We start from the raw sequence: 11,086 nt of genomic DNA on the forward strand, positions 1-11,086 counted from the left end.
TTCATATAATCTCAACACCTAATTAATCCATTAACTATTTAATGAAAATAGTGGCTTCTAATTCATAATAGGCTGCCACATTGCCCACTAACTTTTAGTTAATTAAGTTATTAGCAAAGGGGCATTTTGGTCATTTGACCAATAAAGTCAAAGTCAAACTTTTTAACTTTTTACTATTTTTCTCGTCTTGACTAATTCTAACCTCCCGAGTATGAATCCACATTCATTTTCTAAAATTCAAATTATATTTGAATATAAATTCGGTTAAAGTTTTGTTTCTCAAAGTTAAAAATCAACAAGTTGACTTTTACAATTTTGATCGTTTCAAAAGTTTCCAAGCTTCTAAATATGAAAAACATTTTTATATTTATTTTTTTTAGAAATTTGAATTTGCTAGAATCCGAATTTCATATAAAATTTTGAAAATATTTTTTGCATTTACGTTTGCAATTCTTTTGAGTAAATCTTGTTTATTGGGAATTGGATATCTAATCCCTTCCAAAACTTTGTTTAAAGGTTTGTAGTTGATTACTAACCTTGGAACTCCACACTTCTTTTCAACGGCGTTGTGGAATATGACCATGGACTTTTTAAAGGTTTATCTAATAGATCTTGATTTTCTTTCCTACAGTGTGTTAGCAAGTTTGAATTCATTTGAATCAATCTAGCTTTAGTTGGGATATCGATTCTTTGAATTCTTTGGAATATGAAAGATCAACTATGTGTTTTTTTTCTTTTCCAAAATGCATTTGGTAAATTGGAACAAATTTATTTTTCAATTTTTAATTGAATTACTTTTATTCTATTTTGAATTGAAAATTCTTTAAAAAATTCTTTAATTCTTTTGTAATCAATTTTTCTTTTAGAAAACCAATTTGTTGTTGTTTTCTTTTTAATTGCTTACTTTTTAAAACATTAATTTCTAAAAATTTATGAATTAAAATTTGGAGTGATAAATTCAGAAATCAATTCTTCACCAAATTTCTTTGTTACTAATCCTTTTTTTTTTTTTGTTGTCGTTAAAGGATATAATTAAGTAATAAAAGATGTTCCAAGAATTAATTCTTGGTAAAGATCTATAACTAAAAGAAAAGATGTTTTGAAACAATGTTCTTTATTACAAACATGTACTTTTGAAAGTCTAAATTTTATATTTAATCTTTTTCCATTTGCTCCAGTAAGAACTTCCGTGGTTTTTTCAAAATATTTTGTACGAATTAAACCTTCTTGAATACAATTTTGATTAGTACCTAAGTCTGAAATCTTCTATTTTTAGTGTAATAAAACAATAGGGGTCTTTTAAAAAATATAACAAAGTGGCAAAATATTTACACTGTATAGAACAATTCCAAAAATGGAAAAAGCCCACAGGCCCATCGTGAAAAATACCAAAAATGCCTCATCAACCACGCTGTCAACAACGTACGCGTAATATATTTGGTACACGAATCATTTAGATTTGGCTATTGTTTGGTACACTATCGCTTAGATTTTGTCGTTCAGATTTGGTTATAATTTATTTTTTCAATTCTATCGTTTAATTTTGTTACACGATCATTTAATTTAGTTATGTTTAAATGTGGTTACATGATCGTTTAGATTTGGACCCAAATTTAAACGATTTTTTTTTAATTTAGTACGCAATTGTTTAGATTAAACTCAAAATTTTATACACGATCGTTTAGATTTGGCTAAACGATTTTCTTTAATTCTTTTGGTACACGATCGTTTAGATTTGTCTATACGACGATGATTTATTTTTTTTACACAATCGTTTACATTTGTCTACTTGAATCTAAATGATTTTTATTCAAGATTCTTTATACACGATCTATTAGATTTTGCTATTTTTTGTACACGGTTGTTTATATTTGATTGCTCAAATTTAGACGACGTAAAAAAAGAAGAGAAAAAGAAAATTCTTTATACAAGATCTTTTAGATTCTGCTATTTTTTGTACACGGTTGTTTAGATTTGGGTACCCAAATTTAAACGACGTAAAAAAAGAAGAGGAAAAGAAGAAAGACATGGAAAGAAATCGCAGTGAAGAGGAGAAGAAATATGGAAGAACAAATTTGGAATATTTAAAAAACGGCTAAATTCATGAACTTTGTTACACGGGCCGTAAATAGTTTGGTGTTTTGTTACATTTATGAAAATTACCCTTAAACAATACCATTTTTGAAAACTTATTCTTGAGATTAAATTAATTTCATGATTTAAATTACTTAAAAAATCTTTTCCTAAATCCAAATCTCCTATATTATCATTTTGTTTGATTTGAGAAATTTCTTTTTTAATTTCTAAAATTTCATACTTAAGTTGAGAAAGTTTTCTTTTTAAGCAATTAATTTCAAATTTTAAATCATCAATAGAAGCTGGTGTTTCTTCTTTTGGAGTTTTTAAAATTTCAGAAAGACTTTTTTCAGGTATTGTTTTCCTTATTGGAAATAGTTTTGAAGATGACTCATTTGTTAAAGAATCTCTAAGTGTTTCTAAAATATTTCTTTTTAATTCTTCATTTAAAACATGGTCAATACACTACAAGAGGTGGGTGTACTCCCGACGCCAAAAACGTCGAAAAAAATGAAAAGCCTCTTCCGACGCCGATCTAAGCGTCGACATAGCCTGCATCAGGAATTCCTCTTTCCCGACGCACACTATGCCAGTGCAACTTCCAGCATCGGGAAATTTTCTTTCCCGACGTTTCTTTCCGTCGGGAATTCCTTTTTATATATTTTTTTAATATTTTATTTTTACTTTTTTCCTTATAATATTTTGCTCAAACATTCACAATGATGTTCAGATTGCTCAAAAAAATTTCCTAACGTTTTGGATTAAATTTAAAAAAATTGAATATAAATTAAGAAATATACAAACACAAATTAAAAAAATATAATTAAAATTAATAATACGAATAAGTTCACTACAATAGATATAGTTCTCAAAATAGAAAAAACATAAACATAAGAAAAAGTCTCATAACGAGGTGCGTATGCGCGTCATTCTACACCTTCGGTCCTAAAAATGATATAAAAATAACTAAATTTAGTACATAATCATATATTTGCAAAAACTTAAGAATAATATAGACATATACGTACCGCAGAGCTAGAGATCATGTGGTGGTCCCTGTTGTGCACGAGTAAATTCTTCTATCATCTTTTTCATACTTTCCACTTGTGAAGCTAATGCTTGGTGATTTCTATCTTGTACTTCAATCCGTTCCAAAGCTTATTGAAGTTTAGCTTGTAATTCAATCTCTTTTTCTGTGGACTGCGAACAAGATGTCGATGAACTGCTTGCACTCGCCGTTCTGTGGGCCTTCGGCTTCGGTCCCCAACCAAGGCCTTTTAAGTAGCCTAGTCGTCTACCCAACACTTGATCGTATATCTCATCCTCAGAGAGTGGCTAACTACCCTCTAGGGTAGGTTAGGATTAGAGTTCCAGCATTTAATTCTGCAACAAATTTAAAAACTCTGTTAGGTAACGCGCAAAATATATAATGAAAGTGGATAATTAATAAGGGCATAACTTACATGTGCATCCTCGACGGCCTGCGACACGAATGTCCCAACTCGAACGTGTGTTTCCCGAAACAATTGCACACGATCGACCGACTCTCCTTTTCTCTCAGCAAGCTCATACTGTCGTTGTAGAAACGACTTGGACCCACTTCTATGATTGTAAGGCTGCTTCTGTCTAGCAGCCTTGTTCGTCCGTGATTGCTCGTGCATTAAAACAATTATATTGTTTATTTATATTGTTTATTTCTTATACATATTAAAACTTGTTATCATAATTAATCATGACAAATACCTGGAATGCACGGCTGATATAATGGTCGCAGAGGAAGCACCAATTCTCATCAGGTCCAACCAATGCGTTTGGTGGGTTGGCACGAGCCTCCTCCGGGTTGCTGTACTTTTTGAAATGTCTATGACAGTCGGCCCGAAACTCTTTAAAGGTCGTGACCATCTGATGCTCAACAAACCTGTTCATTGCTTGATCATTGAAATCAAGCACAAAGAATCGTTACACATTACAAACATAACACATTAGTTTAGTTAAAGTTAGATATGTTTCAAATGAAATCATATATAAATGTGTAGTGCATTTAATTACCTGGAGATCGCCCTTGACGACCTCAATACATTCTCTCCCAAAGTCTGCTCACTTAAGACAGCGGACGGGAAATGTCTTTCGCACGCACACGCCTATCGCCTTATAGAAGCAAACGGCGTGTGGAGAAATAGGCTTTTCCGCTCCAGGCGCGATCGTCATCGGAATGCGCCTATTTATTGCAACGTGGTGCTCTAACTTTAAGAGTCGAGATTGCGCATGTCTCCTAGGAGTCAGAGTCGCTTGTTAAGAAGAAGACCCTGCTCAATAAATCGATAATGACATATAAAGTTAGAAAAAAGAACATGAAATATTTGTAAGTTAAAATGAAAAAAATTCTTAGACTCACCCGTATTGTCGCCCACAAATGACGACCCTCCCACGATGTTATCTAAATTGTCCTCAAACTGAAGGAACATATCGTCCGTCTCTATAAAATTTGATCGTCGATATGACATAATGGCTATGGACATAGAAAACTAGTATTATAATACTCCTAGTGTTATGATAGTATGCGTTTAGGTGAAGGATTATGATAGGCGTAGTGTTATGATATGTGTTTGTTTCTTTTATAATATGCTTGTACAATTTTTTTTTTCTAATTTTACTTAGCTTTTCCCATGGTCATGTACCGCAAACAACAACAAAGACCAAAACTTCTTTATATCTAATTTTATGACAAACTCCAAAGAAAAATACAAAAAAAAAAGTCCAAAACTAACATATAAAATCCAAGAAAAAGTTTATATACACCAAGAGAAAAGGAAGATAGCAAACTATCAAGTTAAATAAGCAGTATTCTTAAATGAATTTTAATTCAATACTTCAAAGCTCCATGAACCATAATCAACAATAGTACCTAAACGTCTTTCTACCAAATTTTAAGACAGTTTCAAAAGAATAACACAAAAAGTTCAAGACCAACGTATAATCAAAGAAAAAGTTTATATACACATGAACCACCAAGCAACAAGACCTATTTTTTTATTTCAAATTTCAAGATAAACTAAGAACTTATGAACCATAATGATTGAAATAAAAAGAGAGATTAAAAATAACTTTAAATTACTAAATTGGAAAAACAAAATTTAAAAATTCACTTTGCTGGTGTTTTAAGATATGAAAGGGGTTTTACTCAAAGGGGAACTTGTTGAAAATGAGGTTTAACTGCAATGTCGATTTAAAATTGCTGGTGTTTGTTTAAAATCAACATTAAAAATTACTTTTTTCAACTTACATTACACACCGTGTCTATTCTTTTCATTTGGCATTGATCAACCAAACATGTATGAGAATGATAATATATATGGTATAACTTCAAGAATAATAAAATTTTTAGATTTAAATCTTGAAGTATTCTAAGAGTTGAATTTCACAGAGACTATTTATGCATTTTGTTTTTTTCTTTAAGAAAGTGTTTTTTGATACAACCATGGGGTAACTTAAGTGAAATTTTGTGGTCAGTGGACATGAATCTAAGTAAAGAAAAAAACAATAATTTTAATTTCTCACTTACCTAAATTGGCAGACGGCAGCGAGGGACAACGGCTGGACAGCGACGGAACAGCGGCGGAAGGGCGACGAAAACGACTACGGCTCTCGGCTTCTCCTCTCTTTTCCCCACTCGATTTCGGCTCTGTAAAATACAAAACTAAAACGATTAAAAAGGGGATTTCCTAACGTAGTGCTACGGCATCGGGAAATCCCCCAAAAAGCGTCGGGAAACGGGGAATTCCCGACGCGAATTAAACGGTTTTTCCCGACGCTTAAGGCTGCGTCGGAAAAAACCCATATTCCCGACGCCGCTCCCGACGCACTGTGCCGCAGCGTCGAGAAATCCCCCAAAAAACGGAGAATCCCCGACGCGCATTAAACGGTTTTCCAGACGCTTAAGGTTACGTCGGGAAAAATCCCTATTCCCGATGTCGCTCCCGATGCACTGTGCACGGCGTCGGAAATAGTTCGTTTTTTAAAATTAATTTACCCTTTTCCCGAAGAATACTTACCGACGCTTCGTTATGCGTCGGGAAAGAGTGTTTTCCCGATGCTTCTTCCGATGCGGTGTTGATGGCGTCGGTAAAGCCCTTATTCCCGACATTCTTTATGTCGACGTCCTTTTCGGCGTCGGGAATGCTCCATTTTCTTTTAGTGATAGTTTGAAATAATAAATCCTATTCGGAAGTTAAAATATTTATTTCATTTAAAACACATTTGCATGGGTCTTTGATACAATCCCATACTCTTGGCCCCTCATTTGAGGAAGATTGGCTTGAAACTTCTGAATCGGTTTCATCTGCAATTTTCAATATATTAAAGTCAGAAATATATGATGAATTTGAAGAATATTCTTCTTCATTTATCTCATGCATACCTCTTTGTGGACGCTTATTGACATAATGTCCTTCTTTTCTGCATTTGTAGCAAAAAAAAAATAACCTTTTTATTTGATTTTCCTCTTTTTTGAGTTTCCTTTTGCTGTTTTTCAGTGGGTTTCTTGTAATTTGAATATTTGTGATACCTCTTGGGGGTATAAGGTTTTCTATACCTTCGAGATTTTCTATAATATGTGGGTTTCATATTATAGTTTTTGGACGAACTTTTCTTGAAGATGAACCCGGTTCTTTGACTTTCTCAAATCCATATTGAGAACAAAATCTTCATTTCTTTCTTATGAAGATTTGAATGCTTTTGAACTTTGGTTTGAATCTTTATTTTGTTGTAGATATCTAAACCACACTCTATAACTTTAGAGGTTAATTGAGCATAAGTAAGGTTCTCTCAAGGTATTTGCTTAGGGTAAGTTTTGTTAAGAGAATTGTAGACACGTTCTGCCATTAAGCTAGGAAGTCCATCAATGAACATTTCTTTCCAGTGTCTAGTATTGAAATACTTGAAGATATAAATTCTTAATAAGAACATATCCATATACTATCTAAAATTTCCCATAGAGGAGTACTTTACATTTTTTATTATTTTCCTTTGATTTTCTACATCAGTGTCACTTCCTACATCGAAGTGCAAATTAATTCCATAGAGAAGAGTTTTTACAATGTTTTCTACTTCTTCTTCCACCTCTTGAGTTGCTGAAGTTCTTTCTTCAACTTTAATTATCCTTCTAACCTTTGCCTTATGTCTTTTTATTGCTTCTTTTTGTTTAGAGGTTAGGACATGATCCCAACACAATTTAAGACTTCCACTAAATCCATTAATTAGAAGCATCACAGCTCCTCTATTTGAATGACTATTAGATTCATAGGCTATGACACAAGTTAACATATTATTTAATATGTCATAGATTTGAAATTCTGGAGTTCTATCAAGGTTCCAAACATATATGGATTCTCCAATGAACTCAATATTCACTGAATATCTTTTTCTTTACTCTAAGCCTTCTTCTAGAAATGAAGGTCGATGATAGAAATTAATTTGATTTCTTTTGTTAATATACCTTCCAAAATTTATATTATTGATTTGTTTTTCTTCTTCATTGCCTGAGTAATTTTCAAAACCTTCCATGAATTGGGCTGCATCTTCTTCATTAATGACGTTGATTGAACTTTCTACCTTTAAGCTATCTAGGCGTTTGTTAATTTCATCTAGAAGATTTTGTTTCTGAGTTTTTATTTTAACATTTTTTAAGGGTGGGAAGAGATTAGGATTTTCTTCTGGAGAAGGATGATCAATAATGTCTTCTAATTTAAAAACTTGGTTTGCAATTGAGAAAGGCATTATGTTAGCATAATTGTTTTGAACTTGGATATTTTTTATTTCCTTATTTGTAGGAGCCTTGTGCTCTTCGGATTCTTTGATAATTTGAAAGGGTTTTGCTATAACATTTTCGTTATAAAAACTTTTGAACTCAACATCTTCTATCAGTGGAAAATCACCTTTGATTTCTCCTCTTTGAGTTTTCCACAATTCTTTTTCTTTGATTGTACAAACATGGTCAGACTCTTTTCTTTGGTTAAACCATCTAAAATATGCAATATGTTCTTGAAGTATTTCAAAGGGTTTTGAAATACTCTTCTCTAAATAGTTTCCTTTTCTGTTTTTGAAAAAAAAAAACAATTCTTTCAATACGGTTTTCTTAGACATAAATTCCTTTTGAAGAGATTCTTTGTCAAGCTCAAACTTTGACTCTTAAATAATTACATTTAATTAAAAACTAGTATCCATTTCTGTTTAGGTTGGAGAATTTGGAAGATTTTTTTCATAAATAATATTAAGTATTCTTTGATCTATTTTAACAGATTTAGTTTTGAGATTAGGAATCGACTCACTTCTAATACTAGATGTACTTGGTCTTAAACTCATGAAATCTGTAGAACTCATGTTTTCTCTAACAATAGGAAAACTAGGTGATTCATTTTCAAATTTGATTTCTACTTTCCCATCAGAATGCTCAATGTTGTGGGGAAGTTCTTTTTCTTTCTTTTGAGGGACAAAAGCGTTGTCTAAAACCTAGCGGAGATTTTTTGTAACTTCATCCCAAGAAAGGAGTTTTGGAACACTAACAAATGATTTATTGAGATTTGTTTCTATCAACATAGTTTTTCCTTTAGTTGAAGACAATAAAGTTTTTGGATGGATGGTAGTAGTCAAAACTTTATAAGTGACTTTGTAAACAAGGGTTAATTTTTTAACTCCTTCAAAATATAATCCTTGGCCAATAATATCTAAGCCCAAGGTTTTGAGAATGTGTGGATCATCAAGAGACACCATAAAATTTGGAAAACAATTAAAATAGACTGGGTCATTGGCCAAATTTGATTCAATTATTCCTAATAAAGAATTTGAAAAATCTTTGTGACGTTTATCGCGTAAAATTGCTAAACATAATTAAAGCTACTTGGATGGCTCCTATATGAAGAAATGAAAATTCTTTTGATGCTTTTCAATATCATTTCTTGGAAAAAATTGTATGGAATCAATTTTTACACAAAGATTTTCTTTAAAATTGAAAGTATTTTGGAAATAAATTGTTTTTGAATCAAGTTTGGGAATTCTCCAATTGAGAAAATCATTTTCTATTTTTGCAATACAAATTGATTCATTTGTCGCATCACTTTCACAAGAAGAAGCAGTATGTTGCTCCTTAAATTCTTTTTGAGTAAGATCTTTTGAAGAAGATTTAGAAGATAATTTTATTTTTATGAAATCAAACATTTGAAAATTTTAAGTTCTCATACTATAAATATTTATTTTTAAAATTTTATTAAATATAAAAATAAAATTTATTGGACCAAGAATCTATACCTATATGTGCTAAGACGGATTACTGTTGACCAACGATCTCACCACGCTTACTTGCGTCTTACTTCCACGACCACAAACTTAGAGACGGACATACAAGCGAACGTAGAATCTGGATCTATGAAATTGAATCTCTTGAATTCAACAAAATTTGAAGAATAAGATTTATTGTAGAGAACTAAAATTATCAAACTCTTCTCCCCAATAATGAAATTTGAAAAAGAATTGAAAAGAAATTGAACTTTTATTGAAGGTTATAATACCAATTGCTCGATGCTAACCACGGAGAGAATTAAGACAAGTCATAGTGTGCAGCATAAAATAGAAAAGCTAATCATTTGAATAATTTTTTTCCATAAAAATGATACAACAAGACAAGAGAAGGCAGACCTGAATCCAAAAGTTGATGAAAAATCATCATCAATAAAGACACAGATACAGGACTTCTTGAGAATAATGGTCCCCTCGTTAGTTATTTCAGTTAATAATGACAAATCACAAGTTCAATTACCACTCAATGACAGTCCTCCAACTACATGCTAAAAACCAAATTCTAAACCCATGAAAAAGAGAAATAATCAACACACAATTGAGCTAAAACATTGGAAAGCGATTTTAAGAACTTCCAACTTAACTTTGATGTGAAGATGAGTTTCAAATCAAAGAATTTTAGATAACTAATAAGAAGACTAGAAGAGTACCTTTTCATCACCACAGTCTCTACAACTGCAAGGTTTGGAACTCCAGCTATTTGGTTATTGCAAAAGTAAAAGTTAGAAACAAAGGAACAAAGCAGATGAGATGGAGCAAATAAATATCTGAAACAATCTGCTTCTTAGATGAGATGACAAAATATTGTTTTTAGATAAGAAACATTATTCATTGAATAAATGAAATAAGGGGAGACTCCATGCACCTAAAGTTGATTACACAATAGATTTGGACAAGGATTCAGTAAGATATATTTATAGTCTAAATTCTACTTAACTTCACCTCTAAATGACCTTGATTAAGATAAGAAAAGCAATCTGCTTATGGTATGGAAAATGAATTAGTAGAATAGAAAAATGAAATATCAGCAATGGAATTAAATAGAAAAAAAAAAGACAAAATGAAAGAACATTACTGTTATGGGAAGATGTTCTTACCTTTAACAAAGTTTTAAAAATTAGCTTCATAAGAGAGGAGAGTTAACCATCTTGACTAGTCTTCAAATTTCACAATTTATCAAACTTATTTGAGAAAGCAAAGAATATTAGGAACACGAAACTCGAGCTTTCTCATATCAAACACTTTCTTAACTCTAAATTGTTGTAAATTTAGATCCCCTATTTGTAACTATAGCTTCACTAATTCGAAGGTTTTCCTACAATATCAATGAAATGAATTCACGGTTTCCTATTAAAAAGATAAAAGAGCGTCATCTTAAATTAGCCAATGACCTTCACCACTCATGATATTTTAGCTAGCAATGTACAAGTACTATCAAACTTCTTTTAACATAGTTCTTCATCCAATCAGGAAGAAGTATGATGTTTAAGCATAATTTTATCCGGAATTGGGAAAGAGAAAGACTAACTTACCTTCTTTTTCTAACACAGCTGGAAAGCGTAGGGTTCCTCCTCCTACCCCAAAGTAATGTTTCTTTCCAGCCAAGTATACAACTCCATGAGGACGACTCAAGCACTATAAGAGTGTTCAAAACTCCATT

At 31.7% G+C, this 11,086-nt stretch overlaps 1 long non-coding RNA gene across 6 annotated transcripts; it reads right to left on the reverse strand.

The window, feature by feature from the left end:
* Positions 1-2,877: 2,877 nt before the first annotated feature.
* On the reverse strand, positions 2,878-10,610 carry LOC107991051 (uncharacterized). 6 transcript variants are annotated; one of them, XR_001762907.2, is made up of 8 exons: positions 10,524-10,610; positions 10,077-10,122; positions 5,639-5,758; positions 4,472-4,585; positions 4,126-4,382; positions 3,540-3,994; positions 3,105-3,459; positions 2,878-3,021 (listed from the first exon to the last, which is right to left on the reverse strand). It is a non-coding gene; the product is annotated as an uncharacterized LOC107991051 (long non-coding RNA). The 6 variants fall into 6 exon arrangements; XR_001762906.2 differs by lacking the exon at positions 10,524-10,610 and having other exon boundaries at positions 3,540-4,004; positions 10,077-10,259; XR_007821737.1 differs by lacking the exon at positions 10,524-10,610 and having other exon boundaries at positions 4,472-4,552; positions 10,077-10,258.
* Between the last annotated feature and the right edge of the window lie 476 nt (positions 10,611-11,086).

Source organism: Cucumis melo, chromosome 6 (genome assembly GCF_025177605.1).
Source record: "Cucumis melo cultivar AY chromosome 6, USDA_Cmelo_AY_1.0, whole genome shotgun sequence".
Classification (NCBI taxonomy): domain Eukaryota; kingdom Viridiplantae; phylum Streptophyta; class Magnoliopsida; order Cucurbitales; family Cucurbitaceae; genus Cucumis; species Cucumis melo.